This window comes from Rhopalosiphum maidis, chromosome 1 (genome assembly GCF_003676215.2).
Source record: "Rhopalosiphum maidis isolate BTI-1 chromosome 1, ASM367621v3, whole genome shotgun sequence".
Classification (NCBI taxonomy): domain Eukaryota; kingdom Metazoa; phylum Arthropoda; class Insecta; order Hemiptera; family Aphididae; genus Rhopalosiphum; species Rhopalosiphum maidis.
The window spans coordinates 72208480-72229596 of NC_040877.1; the positions used below are offsets into that span (position 1 = coordinate 72208480).

The window sequence follows — 21117 nt, forward strand, 5'->3', positions numbered from 1 at the left end:
ATCAATAACTAAGATTCTATAGTATAGAATCTTAGTACAAGACTTTATAATACATATATAAACAAATAAAAATACATCAAACAAGATAATAAGTGACTATTCATAATAACAAAAAATAAAAACTGAAAAAATATCAAATTTTTTACAAATTTGGTATTCCCAGTAATATTTCTTCACAGGATCGTTTCAGGATATTTACGGGAGTACCAACCCTTACGGTTAAAGTTTACAATATTTGTATGTTTGAATATATTAGTAGGTAATAACTAATTTGTATATAATACTTTAATATTATAAACTATTTTTAATTACTTAAGGTTAACTGTTAATATAAGTTTTATTTTATTCATAAACCTACCATTATTTTTTTACTTTTCCATCGATTGAAACCAACAACTAAAATGGCAGATAGATATAATATGAAAGCTACGTTCCACATTGTATAAATTTGTCAAACCTGTAAATATGTTACCGTTTCAAACTATTCAAAATATTTATTTCACGTTTTATCAATCTATTTTCCAATATGGTCTTCTGGTTTAGGATGAAACTAAAAATAATATTTTCAAAGATCTATAAATAAATCAATACTGTTTTAATTGTTTTAAGAATCATTTTAAATAAAAATACATTAGAAGGTTTAACAAAAAATAATTATACGCTTTTGAGCATCCCTATACCGGCAAGACTACTGTATAAACAATTTGCAACAATATTCACAGTTAAAAATTTATTAAAATAAAAAATAATCAATTGGACTATTTATACAAAAGAAAATTAATGTAGAGCTTATAATGTGAATTAACTAACTATATATATTGGAATAGCTTTATTGATTAACTTATTCAAACTATTTTAATCAAATGTCAACTGTTGACAAGAAAAATATTAGACGTATATTAAAATAATATATATAATATATATAATATTAGAATATATTATATTATACACGTATTAGACATACTACACAAAAAATAGATATTTAGAGAAAATATGTCTGAAAAATCAATCGATAAAAAGGCCAATATAAATTGATATAGGCTATTTATTTTTGTAAAATTCTGTAGATAATATACCTCCCAGCCTATTCCTGATTTTAATATTAAAGCTATCAACATATGGCCAGTTCTGCAAAACACAAATTAGTTACGTCTCACATGGGTTAAAGAGAAAAAACGCGCTTACTTCTTTGTGAAAAACAAGGCCACTGACCACCTCCACGACCGCGTCAAACCGTCTTTCACATCATTGTTTGTAAGTACGTTGTGCATCGCAATAACATTCCGGCGAAGCGCGAGTCAAATAGTTGGTACATATTATAAATTTATATAATGTTTACAAGCATCGTCCGACGTTCGACAAAAAAAGTATCGTTTTCCAAGGATTTTGTTCCTAAGGTAGCAATTTAATACAGTAATATGCACATCAGCCACCACTGTTTATTATTATTATTCACAAATTCCTTGTATTGTAACATCAATTATGGAAAACGAATTATTTAATTTAGTTATGAAATTTCAAAATGGAAGTTAGCTAACTCCTAACCATCCATATGATTGCAAATTATGCAACATATAACAAATAGTTATATAGTTTAAATGCTTTGATAAAATAGTCGCGTGAACAAGTACCTAGTGAAACGTCGTTAAAAAAATATATGAATTGTTTGGAATAATAATGGCTTTTATACTCAATTGGTTAATTGGTTTACTTGAAAATACCAGAAAATCATAATTTAAATTAATGTTTAATTTATGTGTAAGAATCTTGCTTCGAAAATTGCCTTATATACCTAAATATAATTTATATAATTATTATACATTGGTTCATAATAAGTGTAGAGGCTCCCTCTATAGGCTAATACTTGCCGCTAGGAGGGTGTTTGCTTTGAGTTTCAATTTTTTATATTGGCTTATTTGCGTTTAAATTTTTTTGTAAATAATACACTTATTTCGTTGGAAACTTTTTTCATTAATTAATCTCGTTATTATGCACCGATGATGTTACAACCAACAAAAAAATACAGTGTCCCAAGGCTGTAAGGCTGCGATCATGTTCTTTGATGATAAAAATAGTTTAGTTTGCTTTATTTAATTTGTTTTTCATATTTTATTAAATAACATGTTTAAAATTAATTGTTACCATTAATATTTGACGTATTATATTAAGATAAAGAATGTGGAAAAAATTTTAAACATGTCTCAGCATCTCTTTTTGTTTCAAAAATTACCTGTCTTAACTTAACTAAGATTAATTTAACCAGTTCTCTGTGTTAAACAAAAAAAAAAGGTGTAAGGCTTCATTTGGTAAATTTTAGATTTTTCTGTAACTGACGAGTATACATATTTCCTTTTTCAAAGATTAAAAATATAATTCAGTAAATAGTTTTATTTAGTTAAAATAGTAACTTAACATAGTATATAAAAATAATAATAATGTCTTTAAAACGTATGTGCTTAACATAATACTATTTTTAAACAAAAAGTTCAAAAATAATTTTTTTTAACATATTATGTTTATAAATATTTAATAAATCCATGCTTTAAAAACATTTGAAATACAATTGAAGACAAAAACAAAAAAAATACTTTTATGGGCAATATTAAATAATATTTTCAAATGCTCATCCCTGGTCAAAAACAAATTTCAAATATTTTTTTTTAATTATTAAGAATTGTTTTTAAACACATTTAAAGGCATTTAAATTTGGGCAAATTATGAAATTTTATGTCAACTTATTATCTGACACGAAATCAAAAGTAAAACATCTTATATATATCTGGGTATCGTATTGGATACGTGGATATAACGCTGACATACTTATGATAAACACCTAACTAGGCTAGTTGCATAAATTAAAAGTCTTCATAGCGTAATCGAAAAATTAACAATTTTATTTTTCATTATTGGATGCTAATTCAAGAAAATTACATACAGGTATTCTCGTATTAGTTTATTTAGCAGCGAAGTACTTTGCACCAGTGTAAGTTAGCTTTGCACACGCTAATAAAATAAATACACAGCTTATTCCTACAGAGCACAATGCACACATTAGGAAGAGGAAGAGTAACTAAATCAATTCCTCCAATGTGGCTACCAGTTTCAAGTAAAATTCACTTCCAAGTGTTTGCAGAGAACAAGCTTTTGTGCGTGAATAGAACAAGTACTCAAGCGACTTACGATGACCTAAAAATTAACTATAAATAACAACGTATAAAATTTAAGAAACCGACACGGAACACAGCAATAGATTTGGTTCAGGAAAACTTTGATATAAACACTAAACGGTGTGGAGACTGGACTTTGGCAAACCCTAACAGTTAACATCTAAGATTAAACCGGTCAATACAATCAAGATTTTATTTTAAAATAAATACATTAGCCACATTATGCACAAACGAGAACCTCTACAGTCTGGGAATGCGCGCGGGTATCAGTTTCAAACAATATCCCATATCTTCACTCTATTATACACGTTCGAGGTCACCGCATTAGTGATCTATTTTGTGAATCGTGGAGCATTGAAGAGTATGTAGAACTCCTAGGTGTTTGTCTTTACACTATACGCATTAGTTATCTTAACTTGTTCTAATTCTGTTGGCATAGATTATGCTTTAATAACTATATTTATGTTGTTTGTCTTGTTTATTTTATCTGTGTTGCTATGTAATACATAATTTATGGTTATGTTCGTTTTTAATGTTTTATTATGTCAAAATTATTCAATGCAGTATATTCAGTATATTAATAAGTGTAATACTCAGCATGCTGTACATGATACAAATCACAATATACATAATAAATAATAACAAAAAGTCTTTATAAAATTATTTAATTGTATGGGAATAAACGTCTCTACTATAAATAATAAAATTTTTTTAAATACATTGATTTTTTTCAAATATCTACCTGCATTAAGTTAAAAAGTGATAACTTTCCAGTAGTTTTTCAATAAATTACAAACAAATAATACTAAATAGAATCAAAAATGATACTCATTGCCAATAAAATCTTGTGTATTTTTTAGAAAATCAATCTTATTTAATTAAGTTTATGAAAATAAAAACATCTCAGACTTCTGTAGTGGTTTCTGAATCATCTAACACTCTTATTCTTAATTTGCTCTCTTCAAGTTAGATATTTAAATATATTTATACCAACGTAGATCTAAATAAAGTATTTTATAATAAAAGTAAATGATTTATTTCAAATTTAAAAAGTAATACACTATGTACAATCAGTAGCAAAAGTAACCTTTGATTAAAATGGATAAGTATTGATAATCGAAATATAAAGTACCTTTTTTATTCTTACACGATATCTACCAACCTATAGTTTTCAGTGTTTTCATAATTTAAATAACCGTTTATCCCTTATAAATGTTAAAATAGTATCAATATATTTTTGAAAAACCATACAAAAAAAAAAATTATAATACAAATATTTACAAGGGCACAAAGACGTGTATCATTATGTAGGACGTAGGTGATACCAAATATTTTTATGAATTAAAATGTATATTATTATGTTATTGATTGATTAAATTATGAACTTGAGATGTATGTATTTATTATGTTATATTGGATATATTTTGTTTTTAAACAATAAGGTATTTTATTGTAATATAAAAATTGTTCATTTTTAATTAGATTACATATTTAATTTCATTTATTTAATCATAAAGCATTATTTTTATGATTATATATATTTATTTAGATGTAAACAAAATATCAGTTATTTTATACTAAAACTACCAGAAATTTAAACAATATCCCCGATTCCCTCTATCAATCACTAGGTCCAGACAAGATCCCCAACAAGCCAATTAAACAAAACCAATTAAAGAAATAGATAATTTACTACAGTAACATAAAACATGTACATCATATTGATGTATTATTGTACTATAGGAATATAACTCATATAAGTAAACAATAGTTTGCCAATAACTTAAAATTTAAGGCTTATCTTAATAACAAGACGATAAAAAATATAACCGTTTGATAATTAGTAAAATAATATAACACTGTTAAAATTTTATTTTATTATATGTATATTTATATGTCCTACTGATGATGAACTTTAAACCTAGCAAAGATGATCATTGAGAAGCGAGTACTGACATATTATGTATTAAGTGTTTCTATATTTATATATAACAGGCCAATTGTGTTAATTTGTTAAGTAGAATATTGGTTCTATTATACTACACTATTAAATGGTTGAATAAGCATAATAAATTTGTACACAAAAAGGACGAGTTTTAAAAATAAACATATAACATATAATTTTATTTATCAAAAACTCATAAGTCTATCACTGTTTCTCTAGTTAAATCGATAGTCAATCAATAATCATAAAAATGTAGATGTTTTAAATTTTTCGTAACGACCCATTGATACATCAGTAGTTATTGTTTTTTTAGTCATAAAATATTTTCCTAATTTTTAGACGAGAATCATTTCTTAAAGGAATTCAACTTATTATGATGCAATTTTTGCTTTTACTTTAAAATAATTTAATTTATCCTCGGTTTCTTGAATACGATTTATAAAAGATGCATATTAATTTTTTTTATAAGTATTGAAACAATACCTTCTAAAGTTTTGTGGGTTATATTAATTTTTAAAAAAAGTTAAGAATGTGGTTTCCAACTTTGTAAACTTTCACAAAGATCTTTGACTTCTTGTCTGGTGATACATTTTTCGTTTTTATCATTCTTCTTAAGTGACATAAGTGATGAATTTATTTTTTCTGACAATGATGCATTTAAAAATCTACTCACAAGTTTCCAATTTATAAACCTATATATAACCTATTTAAAACAAAATTGATATAGTTCGATTAAAATAAGTAAATTAAGTATTATAATATTTAAATCGCTGTAAATGTACTTCCAGTCAATATATCCAGTCCTAAATTAAAATCTGATTAAAATTTCAAGAAAGTATATGCTATATATATATATATATATATAAAACGATTTTTATAAAAATATTTTATAACGTACATACGTAATATCTATTATATAATTTATGTATCAGTTAAAATAACAAGGACTTTGAATAACTATAAAAGAATTTTAAAATACACTATGTATAAGAATGGTGTTATAGTTATTGTTATTTTCGAGCCATTTTTACTCTTTATTGTTACTCTTAAAATTGTTTATATTAAATTAAAAGTTAAACATACATATAAATTATGTATAATTATGGTACGAGTAATACATATCGTGACAGTGTATAAAGTAGTTGACAACTACTTCATGAAATAAATACCAATGTGAATAGGAATATTATATATTATATTAACCATTCCTATAACCATTATATAAATGGTTATAGACGTGAAAGAATATCTATCGAAAGCCGCTTGATTTTTTTTAGATACATTTTTTTGGGGCAAAGCTCAAAATAAATAGTCAGTAGGGTGTACAAATTCAAGTGACATACGTAATTTATAGTTGAGATAATTTTTAAACGCAAACACCGACACCTGTAAATCATATAGTATAGATACCGAAAGTCTTTGAAATATTGGTATACAACCTTATAGACATTATTTATAGTTGCTTATTCGAGCGTATACAATATGATGAACATCTTTTATCAAAATTCCATATTCTTTTTAGAATCTATACTCATAGTAGTCATAATTCAGTATTTGACCCATTTATTCACCAATTGGACGAAGTATACAAGTATTTAATTTTAGAAAATTAATGTTTTGAAATTAAAATCAAATTTTATAATTTCCTAATGATAAAAATGTCATGATTAGTTTTTTTTTTTTATAGTAAAGTATATACGAGTATACTTGGTGCATTCATATTGTATATATAGTATGGGTATATTGTATAACATAATATATGATTCAATGATTCAACAATAAACCACTTAATAATTACAATATAAAACAATATAATATATGTGTTAAATTATCATTGATGTTATACAAATAATTTTAAGTTATAAAAGTTTCTAGTAGTTTTACAATTTCAATAAAAAGAAAGCATTTATTTTATTCAATTTGATTATTGAATTAAATTCTAACGGCACAAATATTCTTCAACTCCAAAATTCTTAACGACATACACATTATAAGTAAATTAACATTTTTTTTTTCTAATTAATTTGTTAGACGCTTAAAACAAGTATAGAGAGGTATAATCTCAATGACTCAACTCATGAAACATTCAACATTGTATAATACCTACATAACACATGCCATAGTATATCCATGACTATAAATGAGTAATTAAAAGAATCTTATTGAATGTTGTAAATACAAGATTTACGTTAATAAGTTTAAACGAAAATTTAAACAAATCATTTTAATTCAAACTGAAATTATATTCATTGCCCTTTGGTATTTATTTAAAACTTTTAATTAAAATAATATGACTATAAAGGTAAATGAAATATCGTAATGGTGGAAAATATATCGTCAACTTATTTTAAGGGTAATTGTAATATTATAAGCAATGGCGTGTAATACATTTTTTTTTTTTATGTTATTTTGAATTTTCGAAAAAAAAACAATTAAAGAAAGTTAAAAGTATAATATCATACAAAAAATATTCTTTGGAATTATAAGTAAGATTACATCTAAGATTCCAAGGTGTGATTAACCTTATTTTAAATTATATTACAGATTCTATTAGTTCGATTAAAAATCATATTATAGTTAAAAGTATAACTAAGCAAATTGACATTATTTGTAAATATTGAAAATGTGGTTAAATGAAATATTAAATATTCTTGTACAATTTGTTCAATTCAATTAATATTCAATTATATAATGAGTTCCATTTGTATTACTATTATTAGAATAATTTGATGGAAACTTCCCTTCAAGCGGAATAAATGTGAACCCTTAAATTTATTTCTGTCACATTATTTATTCAAATAATTGATTTTTAAGATTTCAGTCAACAGTAATCAGTTTGTATTACGCACGTCACTCTACAGCGCGTCTACTATTACACACCTCACAAAACATTATATCACTTCTTATTAAAAGCTTAATAGTATTAGATTTAATTTCACAAATTTACATACATAATTTTTTAGAGAAATTGAAAATTTACGTACTTTGACTGAATAAAAAAATCTTTAGAAACCTATTTGTAATATAACATTATTAGTAGTAGTACACATTATACTTATAGTATTATAATGATGATTCACACAATCACATTATCACTGCAATGTTTAATATAAATTACTTATGAGCAATAAGCTTCAGATTAGTTTAAATATTTTTACAAAATGAACCAAATTTAATCTAAATTACATATTAATTTTGGTATTAATCGTATAATAAACTATTAAACACTATTATTCTTTAATCAGAACTGGATCAGTAACAAATTACGTTTCAATATAAAACAAATAAACGTACGTATGCAAATCTTTAAACGATTTATAGACTAATGCTTTGAATTAGTTTGAATACAATGTTATGTAAATTAACATATTATATGCATATTCAGTGAAAATTAATCGTATAGATATTAAAAAAAAAAAAATTAATTCAGAAAAATCATATACGGAAGACAATGATATTATAAATTAATCTAGAGTTTATAACTTAGGTACTATTAATGTTCCCGATATTAATTTACCTATGATATAATTAATATTATATAATAACAATTATATTATAAATAAAATATGGAATATTAATCTAAGGTTGAAAAAAAAATATGAGTTAGTGTTAATACCAAATATCAGTTATCTAGTTACTTACTTAATTTTATTTAATTTAATGGTATTAATAAAAATGTAATTCTAGGTGAAATTAGCAGTACAAACTTTTTTGTAGGATACTTAAAAAGACTCAAACAATCAAATTTCCAACAGTCAAACAAATATATTTAAACATTTTTAAATATTTTTTTTAAAGTTTTGTTTTAACATTCAAATATTAACTTCACGTCCCAGATAATTCTTAACTTTTTAAAACTTAAAAATCTTATTAACAAAATATAATGTAATCTTTTGTAAATACTGTAAAGAATTACTATCTATCGTCTAATTAATTGTAAATAATGACCATTGCAGCCAAGTCGTTATAAAAATCAATAAAAAAAATAAAAAAATGTACTTAGTAAATATTATGTCTTTTTCTTTGAAGAAAAATAAAACATACAATGACTATCTTATAAGCAATAAAAAGATAACTCAAGTAAAGGAAATAAGAAATTTTGATGACAATTTTCACCCGAAACTACACTTTAATTCACATGTAGAAAATATTACGATTAAGGCTTTATCAAAACTAAGTTATTGTGAACGAGTGTATAAAGATGTAACTCATAATTATAATATTTTGAAAGTATAAAACAACTTCTTACGATTTTCATACTTTCGATGGAATATAATATTAGGAAACAGAACTCTGACTATAAAGATAATAATTGGCTTTGTTTTTTTTTTAAATAAAGTCTTAAATCCTTACCTAATCAATCAAAAATATTAAATTTAATAAATAGCATAGGTATAGTGGATTGTTATGAATTAATAAGTCTTAATTTAAATATTTAAAACCAACATAATTAATTCTAGAAACAAATCTTTATTCTAAATACCAAACATTTTCAAGAATTAGAAAAATGTCTTACCCTTGAATATCATAATGTTTATACACAATTAATTGAATAATATTAATTTAAACTCCTCGCATTATTTTCAAAATCGATTACCTGCCTTTACATTGATCATTATTTATTTGTTTTATAATATTTTCATTATTGGTATATTATTATTATTATTATTATTTGTACTGGATTATCTCGGAGTCCCAAAATATATTATAGCTATTTTTGATCATTTTATAAAATATGTAATGATAAATTGATAACTCTTCGGTCCGCTGCATAGACACGTGTACCAGAGTAGTCTTGTTTCATCGCTTACTTCGACATTCAGTTGTTAGTTGTTGTGCCGGACTAACGGTAAACATAAATAAAATATTTATTCATTTAACTATGTATCTTGTTTAACATTACATCATATTCCCTCTTATTTCCCGGTTGTTTGGTATAAATCTGTCGTTGAGACGTTATATCAAAGATGGATAACGTTTTATAGTTACTACCACAAGTACCGTATAACAATACACTATAAAATATAATTATTAATCATTAGACATTAAATTATAATAATAATTTAGTAATAATTCTCAGTCAAAATAATATAACATTTTTTTTAAAGTTATAATTGTTTAATTTTTTAAATAACAACTTATATTTTCAATTTTTGAAGCACAATATTTTTCAAACTATTACCATGTATGAAATTCAAAATTCAAACGATTATAGTTTATGAATTATAAATATTTAAACTTTAAGTAAACAGAGTAGTAGACCAACATTTTTAGGGGTATTCCCGTATCTCATCATTCCGTTCACATAAACTTTAAATAGGTACTCTGGGTACTCATAAATCACAAACTACTAGTCTGAATTTCGTTTTTATAAATCTTAATAGTCCAAAAAATATTATGACTCGGAATATGAAATTTAAAATGTAATTTGTTATACAAAAATATAAAAATTAAAAATAACAATAAAAATATTTTTTAAAATAATTATGAGTGTTATATGATAAATATATGAATCGCCCATTATTGTTACGTGTAATATATTAAGATAATTATATCATTTAATATCTATCTTACAAACGTACAACATACAACATTTGGGCATTTTATGTTATAATTTTTAATATTAAAGCAAATTATAATAGTAAGTACACAATAATATAATATTCTGCTTGTAAACTGTTTTTTTACAATATTTCAATTTTTAAGCAATTTAGGAATATTTTTTTTTCTTTTTGTATTAGCTATTAATTATTAGTTGTTATTATATAATAGTTTGAATATTAATAAAATAAATTTTATAATTTTATAATGTTGTCATATTTTAAATACTTACTCATCACACTCGCTAAAATTGAAATATTAGTATTCAAAAAAAGAGGCATCATTCAAATATCTGTCCTAAGATCAACTTTTTTTCACATCTACTGTCATAATATTTCAACACCCAAATCACTGCCAGCTGGCAATGTTTGCAGATGACACCGCAAGTATAAAACAAACAAAATCCTAGAATTTTCCATAAAAATTCTACAAAACTTCCCTAATGAATGTGGTTTCTCAAGTTGAAAACTTACATTAACATCCACCAAAATTAAAGCCAAGATATTATTTACCTTGAGAAAATACGCTTGTAAATTCAACCTCAGTACTAATTAGTTCAGCCAAAAAATCTAAATGAGTAGCAAAGAAGACACAGTAAAATAGGAATACACCTAGACGAAAAACTAACTTGAAAATTTAAATAAATGAAAAGCGTAAGAAAATATATATATATGGATAAAAAAATGCTATACCCTTATAAACCATACCTTAACCCTGCAGGTAACATAGTCTCTACTGCTATATACGGCAATAATAAGACCACTACTAAGTTACGTACGCGGTATGCTCGAATATAAAAACATTCCAAATGTCTATTAGGATAGCATTCAAAGCCCCTTGGTTCGTGCAAAGTGTACGACAGAAGAACAGTACAATAACACAACATTTGTTTGTGAAATACACGTGAATAATTAACTAATAAAAAAAACGTTAACATTAAGCCAATAACCTTAATAAAACCAGTGCTGTTATTTGAAGGGCGAAAAAGCAACCATTATTGGTGAAAAAATAAGTCGATTCTTAAAATGTTTACTCAAAATATTATGTCTTGTACTGGGAATGAGAAATTATTGTCATAATGAAAAATTGGTTATTAATAATTGATAGTTAGTAATCAATAATTATAATTTCATATAAATGTATAATTAAATATCAACAAAAACACTTTGTCAAACTTTGTGTAAAAAATAGTGAAATAAGTAATTTATTAGATTTTAAGTGCAATTGATGTGTGATATCACAAATACACGATAATAAGTCAATTGAATTAAAGTATATTTATTTTATTTCAATAAATTATTTACGTAGCGAGGAATTGTTTTGACAAGTATAAGCGAGTCTATTATAATATTTTTAATATTATATAATGGACTCCTAACAGCATTTCATTTTTTTTGTTCATCTTATTTCGTGTTATATTCATAAACCTAAAATAAAGAAATCCTCGCTAGCTGAATAAATAAATTATTGAAAAAAAGTTTGTGAAACTACTTTTATTCAATTTATTTAGAATTTATTTATAATACCACATATCTGTATCGCTGCTTAAAGTTCTAATAAATAGCTGCTTTTTTTTTTTATTTGACTATTTTATACATAGAGTTCAACGAAGTTTTTTTTTTTTTTGTGATATCACCAATTTTTATAACCAATACCTTATACACAATATATTTTTATTAGTTTTGCCTCTCGAGGATTATAATATAAACGCTGACACCACGAGGCTTATCTTTCTTTATTAGAAGTAAGATCATTACATCTAAACCAAAAATTTGATTTTTTTTATTAAACTCGTGTAAGGATTCTCCGTAGTGGAAAATTGCAAAGCATACACTATATGTTAGTTCATAATATTTGTATTCGTGACTTTTTTAAATATAAGAAAGAATAAATTAATGTATAATTGTACTTACATTATTTTCTCTGCCCATTGTTGTAAATTAAAGAATATCGTCTGACTGAATTCTTGTAAAATCTAAAGACATTATACTATAGTACTTATAAGTAAATTCGTCCATTTTTCAATGTGTTCATAAAATGGAAACAACTTACCTTGATTTATTTAGAAAATTTTCGAGAAAACAATTTTTTTGATAAATTTGTTTTATCACTAATTTTATTAACAATAAGTAAATTTCTTTTTTATATCTTAATAGGTGAGTTAAGCAGCGTCACTTTCATACGTGAGTTGCAAACAGTGTTTAATTATAACTTCTTTATAAATATTAAATATATAGTAAAAACTTTCATAGTAATAAAATAATAACCATAATGTGGTTTTAAATAATCGGGTTAGGTAACGCGCTATGTACAACGACGCAACGAACGCCCCGACGAAGACGAGAATACGGCGATAACGAAATGAAACAAAATAAATAGCAATAGTAGTGTATTATCTATAAAAATTAGTATAGTATTAGAAATGCATCGTTAGCGAAGCAACAACCGCCGTTGACACTCCGACGTTATTTTTTCTTACCTAGCGCACCAAGGCCTCGTACTACGTACACGAAATTGAGTGGGAGACCTGTCCGCAAGACAACATGAAAAGTGGTCGCCCTGATTCCAGATTTCAATATAACTTTTCATTAAGACGTTTGCACGTTTCCTTTAATAACTTAATTTATAAAAGCACGATTTTGATGGTTTTTAAAAAATGATCATCTGCACAATATTTTTTATATCAAACAATTGACTAGGTACCTATTAATATTATATTCAGTAAATAATTAGTAATCTCGTCTGCTAAAAATCACCAATATTTACACGGTTTTTAATGGGCAACTCTTGCTTCGAGATAAATATACACTGTCGTGGCGCCACTATTTTTTTATTTTACTTCGCTCACGCCACGATTTTGGCGCATGGATCACAGAATTGATTAAATTTAATATTTTGTGTGGTTTTATTTCCATGCAGTTGGTATATTTTCAAAAATTAAAACAAGAAAATATCTAATTAATAGATTAAAAATATCTTCGTTACTTAGTTTGTTATTTAATCATAACTTAACAGATTTTTAGTTAAAATAAACTAAAACATCTGCTACTTTATACTTGAAAATTATGTTGTTAGTAAATAAAAAAGATTTCATTGTAAAGATTAGAGGTTTTTTTAATCTAAATTATAAAATACGAACGATGACAAGTATGATTTGATAATAATGTAAGTTTAAACGTGACTGCTGGCGTAGCGAACAGTTTTATTTTAATTACCCCTTTATGCCGATCAAAACGTTTGCCCCTTCTACTGAGACTGAAGTGGTAACACTGAATAAAACTGAAGGTCTACATTTACAAAACCGATGATGAAAAATCCAAACCAAGGCTAACACCCTGTATACCACTAGACATCTTCAAAAAGACCAACCAGACCACCAATAAAAAAGACATATCTTTGTTCATTTATATGTATTGTAAATTTATGACTTTGTAAAAACATTTTGTAAATTGAAGCAATTAATGAATTAGATAAAAAAAAAAAATATGAAATATTGTAAAAATTCACAGATAGGGCCTTATCTTTAAGTTTAATATTACGTCAATTTACTCTAATATTAAAGTTAACTACACAAAATTGGTTCTCCTTTACTCAAATTCGCTGTGTTATAGGTACGCTTGTAATATAGAGACGACGTGCAGATGTACATGACGTCCTCTTAATTCAATAGCATTCGCATAATATAGTACGATACACGTGTATTATACAACTTGTCATGAATATAATATACGGTACAAAGAACCGAATATCTCGTTTTGCGGTCCAAAAGCGGCGTTTGCGGTCGGATGAAGTGCAATACTACCTACGTTATTTTTTTTTCACCGGCATCCATTCAGTTGGCGGTCTTTTCGGTCTTCGCGTACACTTTACCTTCGGCGGGGAAAACGAGGAAATATGCGGGTGGATTGCATAAGAACAATAATAATAAATAATAATATTATCTTTAACCCGCAATAGCCAAAATAATAATCATATTTTATTGGAATGCTCAGAATAACACTTATTACTGAGCCAACAGTGGTCCTGCAGATAAGCTGAAATTGATTCAGTGAGTATACAATATAATCATATATTATAACTTTTTTGTACCGGTGTTGTAGATGGTTGGGTGTGGTATTCTCCGCGAACGACTCATACAATATGCAAAGGTCCTGTACAGCTGTACAACGTCTGCCGCATATTATAATATTCGAACTGCGCGCACAGCCCCCCGCGGGTCACTTGTCGTAATCGGCTAACGGCTTAATCTACCACGGCCATTAGTCGCTGATCCGTTTTCGGTCGGTCTGCGTACGAACGGCGACCGCGTTCCCTAAGATACTGCACGCCGACAATCCGTGTATTAATATGTAATACACGACGGTGGGGTGACTATGGGTGCTGCCGGCAATTGCTTGGACAACGGCGAATTAACAGAGTCTTTCGTAATATTATAATAATAATCGTTTACTGGCGAATCGCGTTAATTGCCGCGGAAAAGGTACACAATAATAACCGACAATCTGCGGGTGTGGGGTTGCGCGGAACGATTATATAATATAATGAACGTATATTACATTAATACCTTATACAAATAACCGTATAAAGACCGTTTCTCCAGTTTCTCGTTCGTGCGCGGCTTATGTTATATAATATTAATACATTATATTGTTATTGTAACTTTGGTTTTCTTGATTTTGCTTTATACACTGTACTCTATATACCACGTGCCAGTGGAAACAGGATACACTTATCACTCAAAACCCTGTAAATATTTTTTAATTCTGTTTGCGGCACGTTAAACTAGAATGATGGATCACGATTTTTTAACTGGTGTATTCTGCGCATGTGCAACACTTCATTTTTTATTTATTTTTTTTTTTTTTAATGGCAACCCCCATTTTTGAAATAAGTAATTTTTTCAATCAATTCGTATCTACCACTTGTATTTAAAACCCACAATTGGCAAAATTAGAGTCAGTTACAATATGAAAAAAAAATGTATTCAATTTGATTTTTTTTTCAGTTGCACGAATTTTTTCGTTTTAAGCGCCATATATGAACATTATACATTCATGTCGATTAAAGTGATAAATTATTTACTATTTATTAATTATTATTTTATATTATTGTTACACACAATGAAATTATATAATTTACTAAAAAAAACATGTATTTTCAGAAAATAATCTAAATTTATATAATTTTTTTTACAATACTCTACATTTTTATTTACAATTTAATTTACAAAATAAATGTTATATTATAAATTTATAAATAGTAAATAATTGATTAGTTTAATAGTAAATGTATAATCATACATACATTATTGTGCTTAGAATAAAAAAATACGTATAACTAAAAAAAAAAAATCAAATTGAATACATTTTTTTTTTTTTTAATTAATTATAAGTACTTACCTTTAATTTCGCCACTTTTGGGTTTAAAAAAAAAGTTGATAGATCAAAAATACTTGCAAACAATTTATTGATTCTAAAATTATATTCAAATGGGTTTAGTCGTTTAAAAAAGTTGAAGTTTTAGTGTATACGCGCAAAATATATTAGTTAAAAAATTTTAAGTCTTAGAAATTTATGATTCATTCTCAACTTTTGATTTTCAAATGTAAACCTATATTTAAAATGTACTAAATTAATAGGGTTATTTTGTTTATGAATTTTAACGTTAAAATTATTATTTTTTAGCGGGATATGGCTTTTAAAAATTGGGCAATTTTCGGTTTTTATAATAATTCTTATTTCATATAACCATATGTAATAAACTCGTTATCGACTATCAACGCAATGATGAGCTTTGTAACTGTAGTTATCAACGCCTCATATCCGTAAATAGCCTGTAATAACCTGTAAGACGAACACCTAAAACCCTAAAACCACCCATCTTTGAGCAGCTATATAACTCATTAACGGTTAAATGAAAAATAATAATTTTAACGTTAAAATTCATAAAAAAATAGCCCTACTATTTTAAGAAAATTTTAAATATAGGTTGCCTTTTAAAAATCAAAAATTTATGGTGATTTCACTATTAAATATAAGGGTGAAAAAAATTAAAATGTTATATAGCTTTAGAAAAGCATGAAACTAGAAATTAAAAAAAAAAAAGTCAAGTCAATACTTTTTGAAATAATGAGTGTTTAATGATAAATGAATCGCCCTGTATACATTTTTACTTAATATATTTACAATATATACATACAATAAACATGGTTTAACAAGTAAGTGTGATAACAATATGATAATGACGCTTTGCATTAGAATAAAAAGGCTCCAAGCGGTGCCACTTGACAAGTTAATATTTCTATGCTTTTGGCAGGTCTCTAGGCCATTGCCTTTTTAACATTCTGAGGATGAGAGTAACAGAGGATAGTCTTTTAACTAATGGATTGGGAAGATATGAGTGGAGCTTTGAATGGAATTTTGTGTAAAAAGATTTGGCCAATATATATATATAATATATATCATATATGAAATTTATTTAATATTTTTATACTAATGAAATAGCAAAATCTTATAGAGTTATAGAACATTTTTTTAAGTATTTAGATGTTTTTAGATTCTAAACAGAACGATTAATTATTGATTTTACTATTATGTGTGTGTTTTTATGTGGGTTTGAGTATACGATAAATTGTATTAGAGAAGTCAAAATTAAAAATTCTTTAACAATTTTTTTATTATCGGTACAAACAAACCAAATATTAAGACACACGAAGACGCTATATTCACGTGTGTCGTCTTCGTCTTTCAAATGTAAAACATAGCAAGAATGGTATTGCTTGGGAAAGAACCAAGAAGGCTGCAGTAATAACTAAGGAACAAAATTTTCGACACATAAAAAGGAGAACTATGGCTGTAAAATATGGTTTTATTTTTTAGATATCATAACTAAAATAAAAGTAATTTAAGTTCAAAAATAATGGATTTTGAAACAATAAGAAATTTTTTCGCATAAGTGATATTAAAAAAATAAAAACGATATTTCACAGAAAATGTTCTTAACTATATTATACATTAATTTGGAGTCTTAACTATCACTACAGCTTGAGTGGTACTATCCCGTGCAAAACAGCTTTTCCTATATTTTACATGTGTAAGACGGAGAAAAAAAATGCGAGTGTAGTGTCTTCTTAATGAAAAACTGAAATTTTTACACTAAACCAGATTTTGACTAGATTAATTTTTTTTTTTGTTATAAGTAAGTTTAAATTAAATTAGTAAGTTGAATTTACTAAATATACTATTCAAAATAAGTTTAATTAGTTAAATTAGTTCAAAAACTAATAGCCATAGAAGCAGAAAATGTTCATCAGGTAGTACCATATTATTATTTTCTGTATAATTCAAAGTATATGATATAGTTTTCAAAATATTTAATTTTTTGAGTTTTTTTTATAGACAATTGTCAATTGAACTATTCTATAGAACACTATAGAACTATAGTCGTATCGTGAATTCGTGACCAAATTAGCAACAATATATATATATATATATATGTATATATCACTCAAAGAAAAATATAATTTTACTGATTTAACGTACCCGACATCGCAAAAATAAAAATATTTGAAAAAAATTTCCAGACCGTATGTGTTAACTTATACGGTTTAAAAAAACAAAAGAAAATTGAAAAACATATTATTTATCCACTTAAGAGTCTTCAACACCCGCATGTCTTGTCTTCGTCTTACAAGTTACAAGTACTTAACGTATCAAATTTACGTTCAGTAGATCACGTTTAGCTCCGTTAGTTTAAAAATTAGAGCGAATCGACTTATTATAAAAATAGATGACAAGAACATTATCTATGTTTGAATGTTAATTGTTTACGATAGTTCAATTTTTTAGCAAGTTATGTGTATACAACATATCGTAAATTAAAAATGCTCATAACTCACTTAAAAACTGAATAATCATAAAAAAATCCAACATAAAAACACAGATAATTTTCTTACCATCAAGTTTTATAGTTGGTCAATTCACTCTAATTATCAAACTAACGGAGCTAAATGTAATCTGTTGAGCGTAAATTTGTTATGTTACGTACTTGTATGACGGAGACGAAACATGCGTGCGTAACACTCTCAAGATTTTGAATGAAGAAGAAAAAGATCATTTTGATCTCTTACTAAATACCGACGAGGATAAAAGCCACTATACGTACATATCGATTTTTCACGGCTTATCCAATGATGTAAAATGGTGTAAAATGGTATAAATTATATTATATCGTATAGCAATAAAATTTAAATAGTATCTACCTACTAAATCTCAAAACGAATCTAATGCAGAGCACACAAGTAAAAACGAAAAATTGTAATTTAAGTTACGTTATTCACATGAGTTCTTGACCGGAATGACTAGACATATCAATAGCTAGTACACACAAACATTATATGTTAAATGTTTAACTATATACCTAATCACAACATCAAACTAATTTATGTATACCTACTCTTATATAGTATTGACATGTGTGTGTGTGAGTGTGATTTACTTATATAATAAATTAAATAAGTTAAATGGTCATCATATTAATGACTGTATTGCATTACTATGTGCAGTACTTATATTTACTCATAATGCTCGTATATATAAGAAAAATTCAATAAATACAATTTTAAATATATAATATATTAAAACTCACTATAGTAAGAGATTACAATATAATGTTTAACTCTTATCACTAATAATTAATAAAAACATTATAATATGTATTTTATAATTTTATTTTTTCCAAAATATTTCATCATTATAACTCTTAAAAAGTACCCACAAAAGTAGCTGACGTCTTGGCAATTTATAAAAATAATTGGAAAAATAAATTTGATCAAACTCAATACAGTAGGTTAGGTTTTAAATGCCACGGTTTCGTTGGAACAGTTTTACGAAGAAATATCAAAAACCAAATTACAATTCGTTCGGGAACGCAAAAGTAGGTATGTGTATAATATAGTGCATCTATTTTAAGTTTATTATTGAGAACTTGAGGAGCACCGATTATCATATTAAGATTTTATATGATTTTTAAATATACCTTAAATTAAAATAAGTTTATTATGATTTTCTGTTTTGAAATATATTCATAAAAAATACACGTTTTGTTTTTTTTAAGTGCATATAATTCCTCTTCTCAATCGGTTCCTCAAATATTGGTAAGACATTATGTATCCAAATGTCGTGTCTATAATATATTTGTATTATTCAGTGCAGTCATACTGAAAGGATGTTCAACAGCCTAACCTTGTCTTATAAATCTATACAATGTATTTCTTATGTATAGCAAATTCTTATTCAACATCATTAGTCTTATTTTAAAGACAAATTATTAAATATTCAACGCAATCGAGATCCTATTTAAATATTTGATAACATGTATAAAAATTAAGCTAAAATACAAATTCCATCATTCAAAAAGTCTTTTAAAATTATAATATTATTGGATTTTGTAAAATAATAATAGTTGGTCCTACATTGTAATACATATGTTTAATAGCATAATATACCATTTATTTTGTTAAAGTATAACAAACTAATAACATAGGTATCTTAAACTACAATAGGCAATTTCGTGTTCATCATAAACGAGACATAGTGACGCTGGTTTTTGATCTGGTAATTACTTCAAATAATAGCTTTTGAATAGCTAGCTGGGCACTTGTAGGTATCTACTACAGTTTTGTACCGTGAAACCCATTCATTTTATTAATTATGTAAGCTATTTATATGCATTTAATACTACCATACTGAGCTATAGCGAGCTTCAGTGTCGCATAGCAACCTTCAGTTATCATAAGGCAGCAGTACGCTGAACGTAATGAACTTGGTTATAAATAAATAAAATATATACATTAAATATTAATTTATTAAATTATGATTATTTAATTTATGTACAAAGTTATTCTACACGGAAACTTGAAATCGCTTTTCTTTTCACGAGACATTTTATTTTCCCGCAGTAATTCGTGTTATTATTTTTTCAACGTTATTACATATCTAACATTTCATTAATAGTTAATACCCGTTTATACTATGTTGTATCTTTATGTGGACATTTATGATTTAAAAAACAAACATTTTAAAGAAAAAAATTACAAAACGTGTAACAAATTGTAGTCATGCTCAAAAAATATTGAAATTTAAAATAAACAATATACTATATCATACGTACAAATATTATAAATTACAAGTGCCCTTGATTTATCCCTAACTACATAGTAAATTATAAATAGTTGTTTTTTTTATTTGACAAAGTAAACTACAGTCTATACCAGGGGACAGAGGTCACCATTTAAAATTTTTGAATGGCAATATTAGGAATCTGAAAATTTTTCACGGGCCATAAAAATTCTAAATACATATTTACATTATTTAAAAACCAATAATATTTAACAAAAATAATAAT

At 25.8% G+C, this 21117-nt stretch overlaps 1 protein-coding gene across 1 annotated transcript in view; it reads right to left on the reverse strand.

Annotated features, from left to right (window-relative positions):
- The window catches only part of LOC113549620 (adenylate cyclase type 5), a 193118-nt gene extending 180455 nt beyond the window's left edge, over positions 1-12663 (reverse strand). Inside the window, exon 1 of the mRNA XM_026951009.1 lies at positions 12627-12663. The gene's annotated coding sequence lies outside the window, so the exon portion shown is untranslated. The remainder of the gene's footprint in view (positions 1-12626) is intronic.
- Between the last annotated feature and the right edge of the window lie 8454 nt (positions 12664-21117).